Source organism: Ranitomeya imitator, chromosome 3 (assembly GCF_032444005.1).
Source record: "Ranitomeya imitator isolate aRanImi1 chromosome 3, aRanImi1.pri, whole genome shotgun sequence".
NCBI classification, from domain to species: domain Eukaryota; kingdom Metazoa; phylum Chordata; class Amphibia; order Anura; family Dendrobatidae; genus Ranitomeya; species Ranitomeya imitator.
Window position 1 is genome coordinate 802,980,324 of NC_091284.1, and position 16,501 is coordinate 802,996,824.

The 16,501-nt window shown below is 43.0% G+C and overlaps 1 pseudogene; it reads right to left on the minus strand.

The window, feature by feature from the left end:
* Nucleotides 1-7,996: 7,996 nt before the first annotated feature.
* Nucleotides 7,997-9,089, minus strand: LOC138671786 (snurportin-1 pseudogene; annotated as a pseudogene).
* Between the last annotated feature and the right edge of the window lie 7,412 nt (nucleotides 9,090-16,501).

The window sequence follows — 16,501 nt, forward strand, 5'->3', positions numbered from 1 at the left end:
CACTGTATGGCGGCTCGTTTTTTGCAGGACAAGATGACGTTTTCAGCGGTACCATGGTTATTTATATCCGTCTTTTTGATCGCGTGTTATTCCACTTTTTGTTTGGCGGTATGATAATACAGCGTTGTTTTTTGCCTCGTTTTTTTTTTTTTTACGGTGTTCACTGAAGGGGTTAACTAGTGGGACAGTTTTATAGGTTGGGTCGTTACGGACGCAGTGATACTAAATGTGTACTTTTATTGTTTTGGTTTTTTTAAATTTAGATAAAGAAATGTATTTGTAGGAACAATATATATATTTTTTTTGGATTTTTTTTTTTTACACTAACATTGCCCCAGGGGGGGCATCATGTTATAGTGTAAGATCGCTGATCTGACACTTTGCTGTGCACTGTCAGATCGGCGATCTGAAGTGCACAGCTCCAGGCTTCCCGGTACCTGCTCTGAGCAGGCGCTGTGAGGCCACCTCCCTGCAGGACACGGATGCCACAGCCATGTTGGATCCAGGCCTGCTGCAGGGAGGAGGAGGTAAGAGATGCTTGGAGAAACGCGATCACATCGCGTTGCTCCGGGGGTCTCAGGAAAGCGAGCAAGGGGAACCCCCTCCCTGCGCGATGCTTCGCTATACCGCCGAAACACTGCGATCATATTTGATTGTGGTGTGCCAGGGGTTAATGTGCCGGGGGCGGTCCGTGACCGCTCCTGGCACATAGTGCTGGATGTCAACTGCGATAGTCAGCTGACACCCGGCCGCGCTCCCCCCGTGAGCTGTTGTGAATTCTGTGGTCAAGCTCCCTCCTGTGGTCATGAATGGTACTTCGGCTGGTTCTGTCTATGAGCTTCCTTTGGTGGATGTGAGTGGTACTGCGGCTTCTGAGTTTCCTTCCTCAGGTGATGAGGTTAAGTCGTTAGGTGCTGCTCTATTTAACTCCACCTAGTGCTTTGCTCCTGGCCTCCAGTCAATGTTCCAGTATTGGTCTTGCTCTCTCCTGGATCGTTCCTGTGGCCTGTCTATCCTGCATAAGCTAAGTTTTGCTTGTGTTATTTTTGTTTGCTATATTTTCTGTACAGCTTGCTATATTGGTTTTTCTCGCTTGCTGGAAGCTCTGGGACGCAGGGGGAGCACCTCCGTACCGTTAGTCGGTACGGAGGGTCTTTTTGCGCCCTCTGCGTGGTTGTTTGTAGGGTTTTGTGTTGACCGCAAAGCTATCTTTCCTATCTTCGGTCTGTTCAGTAAGTTGGGCCTCACTTTGCTAAAATCTATTTCATCTCTGTGTTTGTATTTTCATCTCAACTCAGTCATTATATGTGGGGGGCTGCCTTTTCCTTTGGGGAATTTCTCTGAGGCAAGGTGGGCTTATTTTTCTATCTTAGGGCTAGCTAGTTTCTCAGGCTGTGCCCGAGGCGCCTAGGACTGGTCAGGAGCGCTCCACGGCTACCTCTAGTGTGGTTTGATAGGATTAGGGATTGCGGTCAGCAGAGTTCCCACGTCTCAGAGCTCGTCCTATGTTATTGGTAACTGTCAGGTCACCTTGTGTGCTCTGAACTACAAGGTCCATTGTGGTTCTGAATCACCTGTTCATAACAGTGAGCACGGCCGATCACTATGACGTACTATCCCGTCGAGGGTCAGATAGGCCCAGGTCACCTCGATGGTATAGTACGTCTAAGGTCAGAGAGGGGTTAAACAGTCACTGCTCACAATGAAACAAGAATTTTTGCATGCAGACTAGGTGGGGATGGAGGAAGACAGATTGTAGCTAGCCCAGTCTCGTCTCATCTGCTCAGCGTGGCTTTGGTAAGGCCGGCCTCACACTAGCGTGTTTTACAGACGTAAGAGAGGTGCTGAAAATACGGATTGCATACGGTACAATGATTCTCTATGCCCCAGCTCCTATCAGCCGTATTTTACTGATCCGTATTATACGGTGTTCTACGGCCTTAGAAAAACGCAGCATGCTGCGTTTGTCACTGTATTGCACAAAAAATACGCCAATGAAAGTCTATGGGGGTAAGAAATACGGATTACACACGGACCAACAGTGTAACTTGAGAGAAATACGCAGCGGTGTTCTAGCGACAGTTTAGAATAGAATAGCTAAAATGTCAACACATTGTATAGGGGTGTGTGTGTGTGTGTGTGTGTGTGTGTGTGTATTCAGTGAGACACATATATGTATATATATATTAATATTTCATACAGTGCTAGATAGGAAAAGCAGTCAATTGAATTACCGGCTTTTAAGCTTTCTCCTTCTGAAACCCGACATGATATGAGACATGGTTTACATACAGTAAACCATCTCATATCCCTTTTTTTTGCATATTCCACACTACTAATGTTAGTAGTGTGTATGTGTAAAATTTGGGCGCTCTAGCTATTAAATTAAAGGGTTAAATCGCGGAAAAAATTGGCGTGGGCTCCCGTGCAATTTTCTCCGCCAGAATGGTAAAGCCAGTGACTAAGGGCAGATATTAATAGCTATGGAGAGGGTCCATGGTTATTGCCCTCCCTAGCTAAAAACATCTGCCCCCAGCCACCCCAGAAAAGGCACATCTGGAAGATGCGCCTATTCTGGCACTTGGCCCCTCTCTTCCCATTCCCGTGTATAGTGGTGGGATATGGGGTAATGAAGGGTTAATGTCACCTTGCTATTGTAAGGTGACATTAAGCCAAATTAATAATGAAGAGGCATCAATTATGACACCTATCCATTATTAATGTAATAGTATGAAATGGTAAAAAAAAACACACACACTATTAAAAAGTATTTTAATTAAAAAAATGCACAGGTTTTGGTAAAATTTTATTAGACTGGTAATCCACTTGAAGACCCTCGTTCTGTAAAAAAGGTAAAATGAAAAAACAACAATATCCCATACCTTCTGATGATCAGTCTCGTTCAATGATGTAAATCCATCTGAAGGGGTTAACTAGTTTTACCAGCAGAAGCTCTGCTAATACAGCTGTGCTCCTGCCTGTAAAACCCCTGGGAATGAATGGAATGTAGGTTAATGACCTGTAGTTACCTTCAGTCGCGGTGATGCGCCCTCTGCTGGATGTCCTCATATGAACTCGAGCCTGGTAACTGTGTTTTTATGTTTTTTTGAGCACATGGATCCATTGTATGTCCGTATGTCGGTTTTGCAAGCCTGCGAGAAAATCGCGCAGTACGGATGCCATACGGATTACATATGGAGGATGCCATGTGCAAAATACGCTGACACACCCTGCCTACGGATGACATACGGACCACTATTTTGGGGACTTTTCTGCGTATTACGGCCGTATATAACGGACCGTATTTTTATACGCTGAGTGTGAGGCCGGCCTAACAACGATGAACAGGAGCTGCTAGCTGGTGCTGAAAATCAGTTGACATATATTTGTGTCCATGTACGTTGATTTCTGTACAGGCGTATATTGGATAAAAAAAACTTTTGCTAAAATTTTCTAAAAAAATTTTTTTCCACCACATATTTTATATGGTACTGTGAATAGATGGGGGACGGTCTTATTTATATATTTTCTTGTATTTGACATTTATTGCTGAGACCATGTTTACAGCATTGAGCATGTTTAGGTAGTTATGGGGTGTCCATGATCCATATTATTGGGCATGGGCTTTTGGATTTTCAGAATTGTTTTAAATGTTTTCAAATTGTTGTGTCCTTAGTGTTATGACTTTTTCTATAATAAATTGAGTGTTTAACTTGTTTGGGTGTTCCTTATACATATGTGCATTCTTCTTCTTGTGTCTTGCAGGAGCTGGTGGCTAGCGCAACAGAGGCTGGAAGCCACACAACCTTTTGTCCTGCCTCACCCATGTGGATGGGCGGAGGATGGGAATGAGGAGGAAAAGAGGGAGTAGCGGACTAGGAAAGACTAGAAGCAATGAGATGAAACTGAATGGGAGGAGATACCGATTAGATATTAGAAAAAAACTTCTGACAGGGTGATCAATGAGTGGAACAGGCGGCCACGAGAGGTGGTGACTGGTGAGTTCTCCATCAATGGAAGTCTTCAAACAGGGGATGATTTTTTTTTTTTGACGGATAGGTGCAGTCTGAACCCGGATAAGATCCAGTTAAATCATAGACTTATAAAAAAACAGCCACACTCAAGGTATTAGGTTTTCAAATGCAAAAATTGAGTGATATTTTATTGTATTCAAAACAGTATCATAAGGGTGTTGAGGTAACGTTTCGACCCCATAATGGGCCTTTATCAAACCTCACTGGAAAAACAATAAAGATACAGTACATTGGATGTTGAAGTAAAAAGTAATATGCCAGAACTGTATACAAAAGCGATATACAAACATGCCAATCGGATAGAATAAGTTCCGATATCAAATAGAAAGAGATCCGATACCAATAGAAAAATGCATGTGGAACTAAATAGTGACATAAAATACATGTATAATATATACAATATATACACACAATGCCCATATAAGGGTGAACGTAGGTTGCAATCAATGATGCAGACATAAGCAGATATAAGCATGATGTGGCGTGAGCTGTGGAGCTGTGGAAGGAAAAGAGATGCGGAATAAAGAAAAAAGAGGGGAAGGAAAGAACAAAAGGGAATGAGGAAAAAAAAAATGTACCTACTGGTAACACATGGAATGGGACCGCAATCTCACCATACCCATACATAGTAACATAGTAACATAGTTAGTAAGGCCGAAAAAAGACATTTGTCCATCCAGTTCAGCCTATATTCCATCATAATAAATCCCCAGATCTACGTCCTTCTACAGAACCTAATAATTGTATGATACAATATTGTTCTGCTCCAGGAAGACATCCAGGCCTCTCTTGAACCCCTCGACTGAGTTCGCCATCACCACCTCCTCAGGCAAGCAATTCCAGATTCTCACTGCCCTAACAGTAAAGAATCCTCTTCTATGTTGGTGGAAAAACCTTCTCTCCTCCAGACGCAAAGAATGCCCCCTTGTGCCCGTCACCTTCCTTGGTATAAACAGATCCTCAGCGAGATATTTGTATTGTCCCCTTATATACTTATACATGGTTATTAGATCGCCCCTCAGTCGTCTTTTTTCTAGACTAAATAATCCTAATTTCGCTAATCTATCTGGGTATTGTAGTTCTCCCATCCCCTTTATTAGTTTTGTTGCCCTCCTTTGTACTCTCTCTAGTTCCATTATATCCTTCCTGAGCACTGGTGCCCAAAACTGGACACAGTACTCCATGTGCGGTCTAACTAGGGATTTGTACAGAGGCAGTATAATGCTCTCATCATGTGTATCCAGACCTCTTTTAATGCACCCCATGATCCTGTTTGCCTTGGCAGCTGCTGCCTGGCACTGGCTGCTCCAGGTAAGTTTATCATTAACTAGGATCCCCAAGTCCTTCTCCCTGTCAGATTTACCCAGTGGTTTCCCGTTCAGTGTGTAATGGTGATATTGATTCCCTCTTCCCATGTGTATAACCTTACATTTATCATTGTTAAACCTCATCTGCCACCTTTCAGCCCAAGTTTCCAACTTATCCAGATCCATCTGTAGCAGAATACTATCTTCTCTTGTATTAACTGCTTTACATAGTTTTGTATCATCTGCAAATATCGATATTTTACTGTGTAAACCTTCTACCAGATCATTAATGAATATGTTGAAGAGAACAGGTCCCAATACTGACCCCTGCGGTACCCCACTGGTCACAGCGACCCAGTTAGAGACTATACCATTTATAACCACCCTCTGCTTTCTATCACTAAGCCAGTTACTAACCCATTTACACACATTTTCCCCCAGACCAAGCATTCTCATTTTGTGTACCAACCTCTTGTGCGGCACGGTATCAAACGCTTTGGAAAAATCGAGATATACCACGTCCAATGACTCACCGTGGTCCAGCCTATAGCTTACCTCTTCATAAAAACTGATTAGATTGGTTTGACAGGAGCGATTTCTCATAAACCCATGCTGATATGGAGTTAAACAGTTATTCTCATTGAGATAATCCAGAATAACATCCCTCAGAAACCCTTCAAATATTTTACCAACAATAGAGGTTAGACTTACTGGCCTATAATTTCCAGGTTCACTTTTAGAGCCCTTTTTGAATATTGGCACCACATTTGCTATGCGCCAGTCCTGCGGAACAGACCCTGTCGCTATAGAGTCACTAAAAATAAGAAATAATGGTTTATCTATTACATTACTTAGTTCTCTTAGTACTCGTGGGTGTATGCCATCCGGACCCGGAGATTTATCTATTTTAATCTTATTTAGCCGGTTTCGCACCTCTTCTTGGGTTAGATTGGTGACCCTTAATATAGGGTTTTCATTGTTTCTTGGGATTTCACCTAGCATTTCATTTTCCACCGTGAATACCGTGGAGAAGAAGGTGTTTAATATGTTAGCTTTTTCCTCGTCATCTACAACCATTCTTTCCTCACTATTTTTTAAGGGGCCTACATTTTCAGTTTTTATTCTTTTACTATTGATATAGTTGAAGAACAGTTTGGGATTAGTTTTACTCTCCTTAGCAATGTGCTTCTCTGTTTCCTTTTTGGCAGCTTTAATTAGTTTTTTAGATAAAGTATTTTTCTCCCTATAGTTTTTTAGAGCTTCAGTGGTGCCATCCTGCTTTAGTAGTGCAAATGCTTTCTTTTTACTGTTAATTGCCTGTCTTACTTCTTTGTTTAGCCACATTGGGTTTTTCCTATTTCTAGTCCTTTTATTCCCACAAGGTATAAACCGCTTACACTGCCTATTTAGGATGTTCTTAAACATTTCCCATTTATTATCTGTATTCTCATTTCTGAGGATATTGTCCCAGTCTACCAGATTAAGGGCATCTCTAAGCTGTTCAAACTTTGCCTTCCTAAAGTTCAATGTTTTTGTGACTCCCTGACAAGTCCCCCTAGTGAAAGACAGGTGAAACTGCACAATATTGTGGTCGCTATTTCCTAAATGCCCAACCACCTGCAGATTTGTTATTCTGTCAGGTCTATTAGATAGTATTAGGTCTAAAAGTGCTGCTCCTCTGGTTGGATTCTGCACCAATTGTGAAAGATAATTTTTCTTGGTTATTAGCAGAAACCTGTTGCCTTTATGGGTTTCACAGGTTTCTGTTTCCCAGTTAATATCTGGGTAGTTAAAGTCCCCCATAACCAGGACCTCATTATGGGTTGCAGCTTCATCTATCTGCTTTAGAAGTAGACTTTCCATGGTTTCTGTTATATTTGGGGGTTTGTAACAGACCCCAATGAGAATTTTGTTACCATTTTTCCCTCCATGAATTTCAACCCATATGGACTCGACATCCTCATTCCCTTCGCTAATATCCTCCCTTAAAGTGGACTTTAGACAAGACTTTACATAGAGACAAACCCCTCCTCCTCTCCGATTTTTACGATCCTTTCTAAACAGACTGTAACCCTGTAAGTTAACTGCCCAGTCATAGCTTTCATCTAACCATGTCTCGGTTATTCCCACTATGTCAAAGTTACCTGTAGATATTTCTGCTTCTAGTTCTTCCATCTTGTTTGTCAGGCTTCTGGCGTTTGCGAGCATGCAGTTTAGAGGATTTTGTTTTGTTCCAATCTCCTCACTGTGGATTGTTTTAGAAATGTTCTTACCTCCCTTCTGAGTATGTTTTCCTGGGTCGTCTTTGTTCGAGTCTAATGTTTTTCTTCCCGTCCCCTCTTCTTCTAGTTTAACGCCCTCCTGATGAGTGTAGCGAGTCTTCTGGCGAATGTGTGTTTCCCAGGTTTGTTGAGGTGTAGTCCGTCTCTGGCGAGACGGAGCTAGAGGAATGCATACATAGTAATGAGAAATATGAAAATGTATTTTTAACAAAACTATAAACTGTATTCTGCAGGTTTATAAATAGTGCACCGCTGTACATTAACTCCACATCAGGTCCAGAACAATATTAAGGTCAAAGCACAGGTGGTGTTATATGAACAGCAGCAATGAATGTCCGCACCGTCCAGGAGAGCGTGTGCCAGCAGTCTTTTCTTAGGATGGAGGGATCGTTGACTGATGTTCCAGTCCATAACGTCCACCCTCCGCTGCTCCTTTCCCATCCTTCTTGTGTTCAAGAATCTGTCGCATTTGCTCTTGTGCATATGCTGGCTTTTCTGTAAGGGGTCCTGGTGGGGCAGGAAATCCTAGAATTTCTGGTGCCATGTATGGATGGAGCCACCCAACCAGCGGAGTACTAGCTGGAATATAGTGCATGTGCTTGTGGTAAAATAACAGGCCGTCTACCTTGTAGGGATAGGACTGTGTGAGGACGCTCTGAATGGAATCCAATGAACAGGGGAAATTCGGCAGACCAACGAACTTGAAAGGGTTGATCTTGGAAATATTACACAACCCATCTTCTTCCTGCAGCTTTGATTGGAGCCAGGAAAAGCGAAAGTCAGTCTGGCAGTCGTACACCGAGTCTCCCCTCCAACACATGACATCTAACATGTAATATGTGCGAGACTCCTCGTTATATATGCAGTCTAGAATAGTGTAGTCTTCACCAGTAGCACTGTTAGGCCGATTTCCACCTGGTATTAATGATGGAAACCTGTTCATGCAGTACCCACTAGTGTAAGCTGCAGTAAAACCCCGTGAAGCCACAACTAAAGAACGCTTTCCAGTGGGGCAGACTACAAGAATATAAAGATCAGCCAGATCTGGAGGAATTTCTGTTAGCCACTCAGAAAACATAATCTGGTTAGAATAAAGTCTGGGTTTCTTTTTGCAAGGCTCCACATCCATGTCCTCTGCGTCTTCGTCTTCTGTTTGTTTCCCATCCTCATCCTTCTCTTCATCTTGGTCTGTCCAATCCCCAGATGCGAGCCGGCGAGCATGGTTGATATAGTCCAAGCGCTTTAGTTTCTGTAGTTCCAGCAGTTTCCTCCTGCGCTCGCTCTGCTCCAGAGAGCTGGATTTGCCTTTATACTGCGCTAATCTTGGATGAGGAGCTGAAGTACTATTGAGGTGGGAAGAAACAGCGAAGCTCCCGGCAAGGGCCTCTGTGAGGGCGTCCATCATCTGCTGTTCACGTTCTCTCTGGTGCCTGAGAGGAGGCTGCACAGTGTCCGCCGGTGACCAGTCACAGACACAGCTGCACCAACTATTCAGGATAGTGGTGTGTCCCCTATCCTCTAAAAGGAGGCTTATATATCCTGGACCTCTATATGCCTCCCCCCCCCCCCACCCCTGTATTTTTACCATATGCTTTGGCAATGCTAACCTGTACTTAGTCCTGCCAATAAAGCTCATTTAAATTGAATTGAATTGATGTGTCCTTGAATGAATGATTGAATGAATGAGCCAACACAAAGAGCCGGCTCCCTGCTGTGAATGAAGGGAGTGGGCTCTGCAGTGTGAGTGAGCCTTTGTGAGTCTTTTGTTTTTCTTTCTTGGCTGGTGCCTGGAGATTATCAGATTCAGTGAACCCTGACTGTGACTCATGTGGGAGGAGCAGTGAGGAGAGAGGTAACTGTGGACTGTTAGTAAATGCCTGTGAGTACTGGAGAAATGGTGCAGACAAGCACAGGACAGGGTGGATGAGAAAAGAAAAAAAGTGCTTCCTATTGTTAACCCTTAAGTGGCCTCAGACTGCAAGCATTAGTGTTACACCATCCTTCAGTGCTGGAGTCAGGATCTGAGTTAGTCCCAAATAAAGATATACTTTACTGGCCTCATCCATGGCATTATATACTGTGTATATGTATAGGAGGAGCGACAGCATAGTGGCCTCATCCATGGCATATACATATATGCATGTATAGGAGGAGGGACTCAGCAGATTGTTTGGTAGCATAGTATTAGTCAGGACTGAGGAGGATTCAGGACAGGAACATACAGGGAGGAGGATGGATGATGTCGGTTGTTGCTGCTGAGGGTAATATAAAGTGATTTTAGGCAAAACCTGTGGTGAGATCTAGCACAGCTCCAATCATATAGAGTTACGCTGGTTTCACACTTGCATATTTCGCATTGCGTGTGACGATGGCAGCACACTGATCCGTTTTCGTCTCCATTGACTTTCAATGGTGACGGATGGGACTTGCGTGTGCATCCAGTTGTCACCATTTTCCCACAGATCCGTGTGTCCGCATAATTTTACCAGACGCAGAAAAACGCAACTTGTTGCAGCTTTGTGTCATCTGAAAAACACGCAGGCACAGGGACCCGCACGGACCTGTGGCTACATGTCTGGAATTACCATGGAGCTCTATGGAGCACGGATCCGTTATGCGGGACTGAGCATGCTCGGAAGCAGGGGATGTGCTTTATGGGAAAGTGATGACACTGTATGGCAGCGGTCCCCAACCTTTTTGACCTTGAGATTCACATTCAGCACTGAGAGAGGTTCGCAAGCAACATCCTGCTTATGTCCCCCTCAAAGTCATGTCAACCAAAGCCACCATTACGGGTATAATGATAACCAAAGCTTTTCCACAGAAATCACTCCAAAGCAGTACACTGAGATCCAGGGGTTCCCACAAAGCCCCAATTCAGTATTATCCCATCAAGGACTCCCAACACTCTGTTGTATCCAGCTTCAAGAACCTCCTCTAACAGGTAGTATCATCCTCCAGCGTACGATACCTAAAACATCTCTAAACCCCAGTATATGTGCATCCAGATCTGCTCTTCTGTGCTGGGCTACTCAAAAATTAACCATTTTGACTGAAAAAACTAAATGGTAAACTCTAATCCACAGTCTCCTAATAGTCGGGCATAGCCACCAGATATGGAACATGTCTCCAGTAGAGTTGCATCATCTGAAGCAGTTTGGGGGATAGTTGGCCACTGCCTTAGCTGCTCTCGCTGGGGTCAGGTACCAACGCGTTAACACTTTTATAGTTAGTTTCACAAATATAAACCTCAGAAAGAACCCTTGGGAGGCCCTGCTCAACAAACGCATCCCCAACATTCCCAAACACACCCAGGCTCTTATATCATTTATATTTCTAGCAACCAAGCAAACAATAGCTTTGGCCTGGAAAAAAACAGCTATAGATTTCTCCGCAGTCAAGTCTCGCCTCTCCTGGTATATGATTAAGGAGAAACTGTCGGCTATTCTCATGGACAAAGTTGGTAAATTTGAAAGAGTATGGGCTTGTTTTCACTTGCGAGGAACACGTCCGTGTCTCGCATGTGGAAACGAAGCTCTGGTGCCGGCACACCGGAGCGGAGCGTGCGGCTCCATGTGTTGCTCTGCGGCCGCACGCTCTGCTCCACAGTGCCGGCGCCAGAGCTTCGTTTCCACATGCGAGACACGGACATGTTCCTCGCAAGTGAAAACAAGTCCTATGGCTTCCCTGGGCGGAATACACCAACCACACTCCCTTTGCGGTACCTGCACTTTACCTAACTAACCCTGAACTGTCTGATTCAGAATAACTCTTCACAACTACCGTACACAACGCAATTTCATCCTCGGCCCCCCCCCCTTCCTTTTTCCTCTTTCCCCCTTTTGTGCCTTACTCCATCTCCCCCCTACCCCTTGTAGTTGTTTGATCAAAGAACTGCGTGCTACTTGTTTACACGCTTTTTATGCACATGTTGTATTTACAGTTTGTAATGATACCTTAGTTATTGCATCAGTTGTAAAATTGAAAATGTTTCAATAAAAACTTATTGTTGAAAAAAAAAAAACAACCATTTTGAGATGTGCTCTTCATACCTGTTTGCTAAACCTGGAGCTAATGCACCAAGCTGGCAGACAGTCGCGAGCCACAATTCCTGGGACTGCGAGCCACATGTGGCTCCCGAGCTACAAGTTGGGGAGCCCTGCTATATGGGAACAGGATGCAGACATAATGGAGACTCTGCCTGCTGTGCCCTATGTTAGTGTGCTAATGGTAATAACATGGATTGGGGGCCTGTATATAACATGGGGGCACCTGGTTAGGGGCTGCACGAGTGGCTCTGCTTTCACACTAGCGCTTTGGTACGGTGTGTTGTGATGTGGAGCAATCCTGATCCAGATTGCATCTCTATACTTAACATAGGGACGCATGGACCTGCGTTTGCATCAGGATTTCTCATGTGCTCCCAAAACGCAGCTTGTTGCGAATTTTGGGTGTTAAAAAATCTGCAGACATCCTGGTACGTGGCAGCGCGTCCAAAAAACATATAATTGTCAATGTAGACTCCTCCGAATCAGGATGACTGCGAATTTCATGCTGCGCAGGCTCGGAGCCTAATTTTTATTTTCTTTCACATTCACCAGTGCTTGTAACATGCCTTTATTTTTATGAATTATAATCTCATACAGCGCCAGTACATCACAGCACTTACTAATTCAGAAAGGACAGGTACAAAAACAAGCCGCATATTAGAAAGTACCGTAATACATAAGAGTACAACCGAGTAGCAGGGACCTGTTCACAAGAGCGAACAATCTGGGGAAATAGCAATGCTAAAAAACAGTCTGCACTAGACTTATACAGGTGTATAGTGAGGCTGTCACTCTACAGGCAAAGACCTGGAGCGAGAACTGTGGAAAACTGATTATTATTTTGAAAAAGAGCCGGTTCATGATCCGGATCACCAAAAAGAGCCTGACTGCCCATCACTAATTCAGGACCTTTCCTCAGGATGACCTTCATGACGTCACGGTCACAAGCGGAGGTTTCGTTTCCAGTAATGAGAAATATGGTCCAGAAGTGTAGTAATAAGAATCCAAGTGGAGGGCAAGCGCTGTACCTGCGGGCCCGGGCGTTAAGATCCCTGTGGTGATGTGCGCTGGCATTGGTGGTCAGCGGGAAGTTCTAGTGCCGGGGCAGGAAATGCAGAGAAATCGCGCGGAGATGGTGCATGCGCAGTGGATAGCCTGAGGGAGAGGTTTGGAACGCTCAACCAGGCGGGCGCCTGCGCAATTGCAAGGAGAATGGCTGGAGTGTGCGCGTGCGCAGAGCAAGCCAAAGGCAAAGAGGCGCTGGGAGAGGCGAGCATCCGCAGGAGGAACTGTGTATGCGTGTGCAAAGCACTCTGAAAAGAAGTGCTGGGAGTGTAACTTGCAAAATAGAGGGGGAGATGAGAGTGAAGTATGATGGTAGATAAAAGAAAGGATAGGAGCCAGATGAACGCAAGAAATAAGGTGAAAAGGTGATATGAACAATAGAGATTGAAAGAAGGAAAAAGGAAATAAAAAAAATATAGTGAAAAATGATTGAAAAAGAAGGGGGAAGGGGACTACTAGATTAATGAATGATGAACATGTGATGAAAGGTAATAATAATAAGGATGATGAATGGGATAAAAAAATAAAAATAAAATAAATTAAATGAAAAACAGTGAACATAGAAAAAACCTAGAAAAAATGAAAGTAAATGTAAAATGAAAAATGGAAAAGTGAAAAATAGAAGTAAAAAATTAAAAACGATAAGAAAATAAGTACTAAATAAAAATAAGATGAAAAGTGGGAGTCAAAAATAAGAATACAAATAAAACTAAAATGAAAAAAGGAGAAATGGAAAAAATGAAGATAAAAATAAAATGAAAAAAGAGAACAAGTGAAAAAAATGAAAAGTGTAAAAAAAATAAAATGGCAAAAATGAAAAAAATAAATTAATGAAGAAAATATAAATAAAATGAAAAAAAATGGGAATTTTTATTTTTGATTTTCTGGGTACTTACCCCAGTCGGGTGTAACAGCCTGAAAGCAGTGGAAAAAGTTAGTGCACAAGAAACCAACAGGTCAGTCTGTTAAACACTAAACCGCCAACAATAGTATATTGAAAAAATATATAGCATAATCATAGAAATATGCATTCAAACAAACTATAGAGTATGTAGTTCGAATACAGCAGGAGACCCGGTGGCTAAGGTACGCTTTCAGAAAACTAGGTCAAGTTCCCGATTTTAGGCCTTTTGGTGTAAGAGTTTGTGAAGTGTATATCCAGTGAGATTCACGTTCCCTTAAAACCCTGCTGTTCTGTTAGGTCAAAAATGACCGTTTTCGAACTTTGATATTTAAAAAAAAATATATAATTATGCGTTCTGGAACTTGTGGTTACTTCAATTTTCCTAATTTTTATTATTATTATTATTATTTATTGTTATAGCGCCATTTATTCCATGGCGCTTTACATGTGAGGAGGGGTATACATAATAAAAAGTACAATAATCTTAACCCCTTTACCCCCAAGGGTGGTTTGCACGTTATGGACCGGGCCAATTTTTACAATTCTGACCACTGTCCCTTTATGAGGTTATAACTCTGGAACGCTTCAATGGATCCCAGTGATTCTGACATTGTTTTCTCATGACATATTGTACTTCATGATAGTGGTAAAATTTCTTTGATATTACCTGCGTTTATTTGTGAAAAAAACGGAAATTTGGCGAAAATTTTGAAAATTTTGCAATTTTCCAACTTTGAATTTTTATGCAATTAAATCAGAGATATGTCACACAACATACTTAATAAGTAACATTTCCCACATGTCTACTTTACATCAGCACAATTTTGGAACCAAAATTTTTTTTTGTTAGGTAGTTCTAAAGGTTAAAAGTTGACCAGCAATTTCTCATTTTTACAACACCATTTTATTTTATTGGACCCCAAAAGTTGTTGTCCTATTTGTCCTGAGTACGCTGATATCCCATATGTTGGGGTAAACTCCTGTTTGGGCACACGGGAGAGCTCGGAAGGGAAGGAGCACTGTTTAACTTTTTTCAACGCAGAATTGGCTGGAATTGAGATCGGACGCCATGTTGCGTTTGGAGAGCCCCTGATGTGCCTAAACAGTGGAAACCCCCCAATTATAACTGAAACCCTAATCCAAACACACCCCTAACCCTAATTCCAATGGTAACCCTAACCACACCTCTAACCCTGACACACCCCTAACCCTAATCCCAACCCTATTCCCAACCGTAAATGTAATCCAACCCCTAACCCTAACTTTAGCCCCAACCCTAACTGTAGCCTTAACCCTAACCCTAGCCCTAACCCTATCCCCAACCCTAACCCTAGCCCTAACCCTAGCCCTAACCCTAGCCCTAACCCTAGCCCTAACCCTAGCCCTAACCTTAACCCTAACCCTAATGGGAAAATGGAAATAAATACATTTTTTTAAATTTTTTAATTTTTCCCTAACTAAGAGGGTGATGAAGGGGGGTTTGTTTTAATTTTATAGCAGATTTTTATGATTGGCAGCCGTCACACACTGAAAGACGCTTTTTTATTGCAAAAAATATTTTTAGCGTTACCACATTTTGAGAGCTATAATTTTTCCATATTTGAGTCCACAGAGTCATGTGAGGTCTTGTTTTTTGCGGGACGAGTTGACGTTTTTATTGGTAATATTTTCGGGCACGAGACATTTTTTGATCGCTTTTTATTCTGATTTTTGTGAGGCAGAATGACCAAAAACCAGCGATTCATGAATTTCTTTTGGGGGAGGCATTTATACCGTTCCGCGTTTGGTAAAATTGATAAAGCAGTTTTATTCTTCGGGTCAGTACGATTACAGCGATACCTCATTTATATCTTTTTTTTATGTTTTGGCGCTTTTATACGATAAAAACTATTTTATAGAAAAAATAATTATTTTTGCATCGCTTTATTCTGAGGACTATAACTTTTTTAATTTTTTGCTGATGATGCTGTATGGCAGCTCGTTTTTTGCGGGACAAGATGACTCTTTCATCGGTACCATGTTTATTTATGTTTGTCTTTTTGATCGCGTGTTATTCCACTTTTTGTTCGGCGGTATGATAATAAAGCGTTGTTTTTTGCATAGTCTTTTTTTTTTTTCTTACGGTGTTTACTGAAGGGGTTAACTAGTGGGCCAGTTTTATAAATCGGGTCGTTACGGACGCGTTGATACTAAATATGTGTACTTTTATTGTTTTTTTTTTATTTAGATGAAGAAATGTATTTATTGGAGTAATATATTTTTTTTCCCATTATTTAGGATTTTTTTTTTTTTTTTTACACATTTGGAATTTTTTTTTAACTTTTTTACTTTGTCCCAGGGGGGGACATCACAGATCGGTGATCTGACAGTTTGCACAGCATTGTCAGATCACCGATCTGTCTCAGAGCGCTGCAGGCTTACCAAGCGCCTGCTCTGAGCAGGCACTTGGTAAGCCACCTCCCTCCCTGCAGGACCCGGATGCCGTGGCCATTTTGGATCCGGGCCTGGAGTAGGGAGGGAGGTAGGGAGACCCTCGCAGCAACGCGATTACATCGCGTTGCTGCGGGGGTCTCAGGGAAGCACGCAGGGAGCCCCCTCCCTGCGCGATGCTTCCCTGCACCGCCGGCACACCGCGATCATGTTTGATCGCAGTGTGCAGGGGGTTAATGTGCTGGGCGCGGGCCATGACCGCTCCTGGCACATAGTGCCGGATGTCAGCTGCGATAGGCAGCTGACACCCGGCCGCGATCGGCCACGCTCCCCCCGTGAGCGCGGCCGATCGCCCTGGACGTACTATTCCGTCCTTGGGAAGTAGGGCCCACCCCACATGGATGGAATAGTACGTCCATTGGCAGAAAGA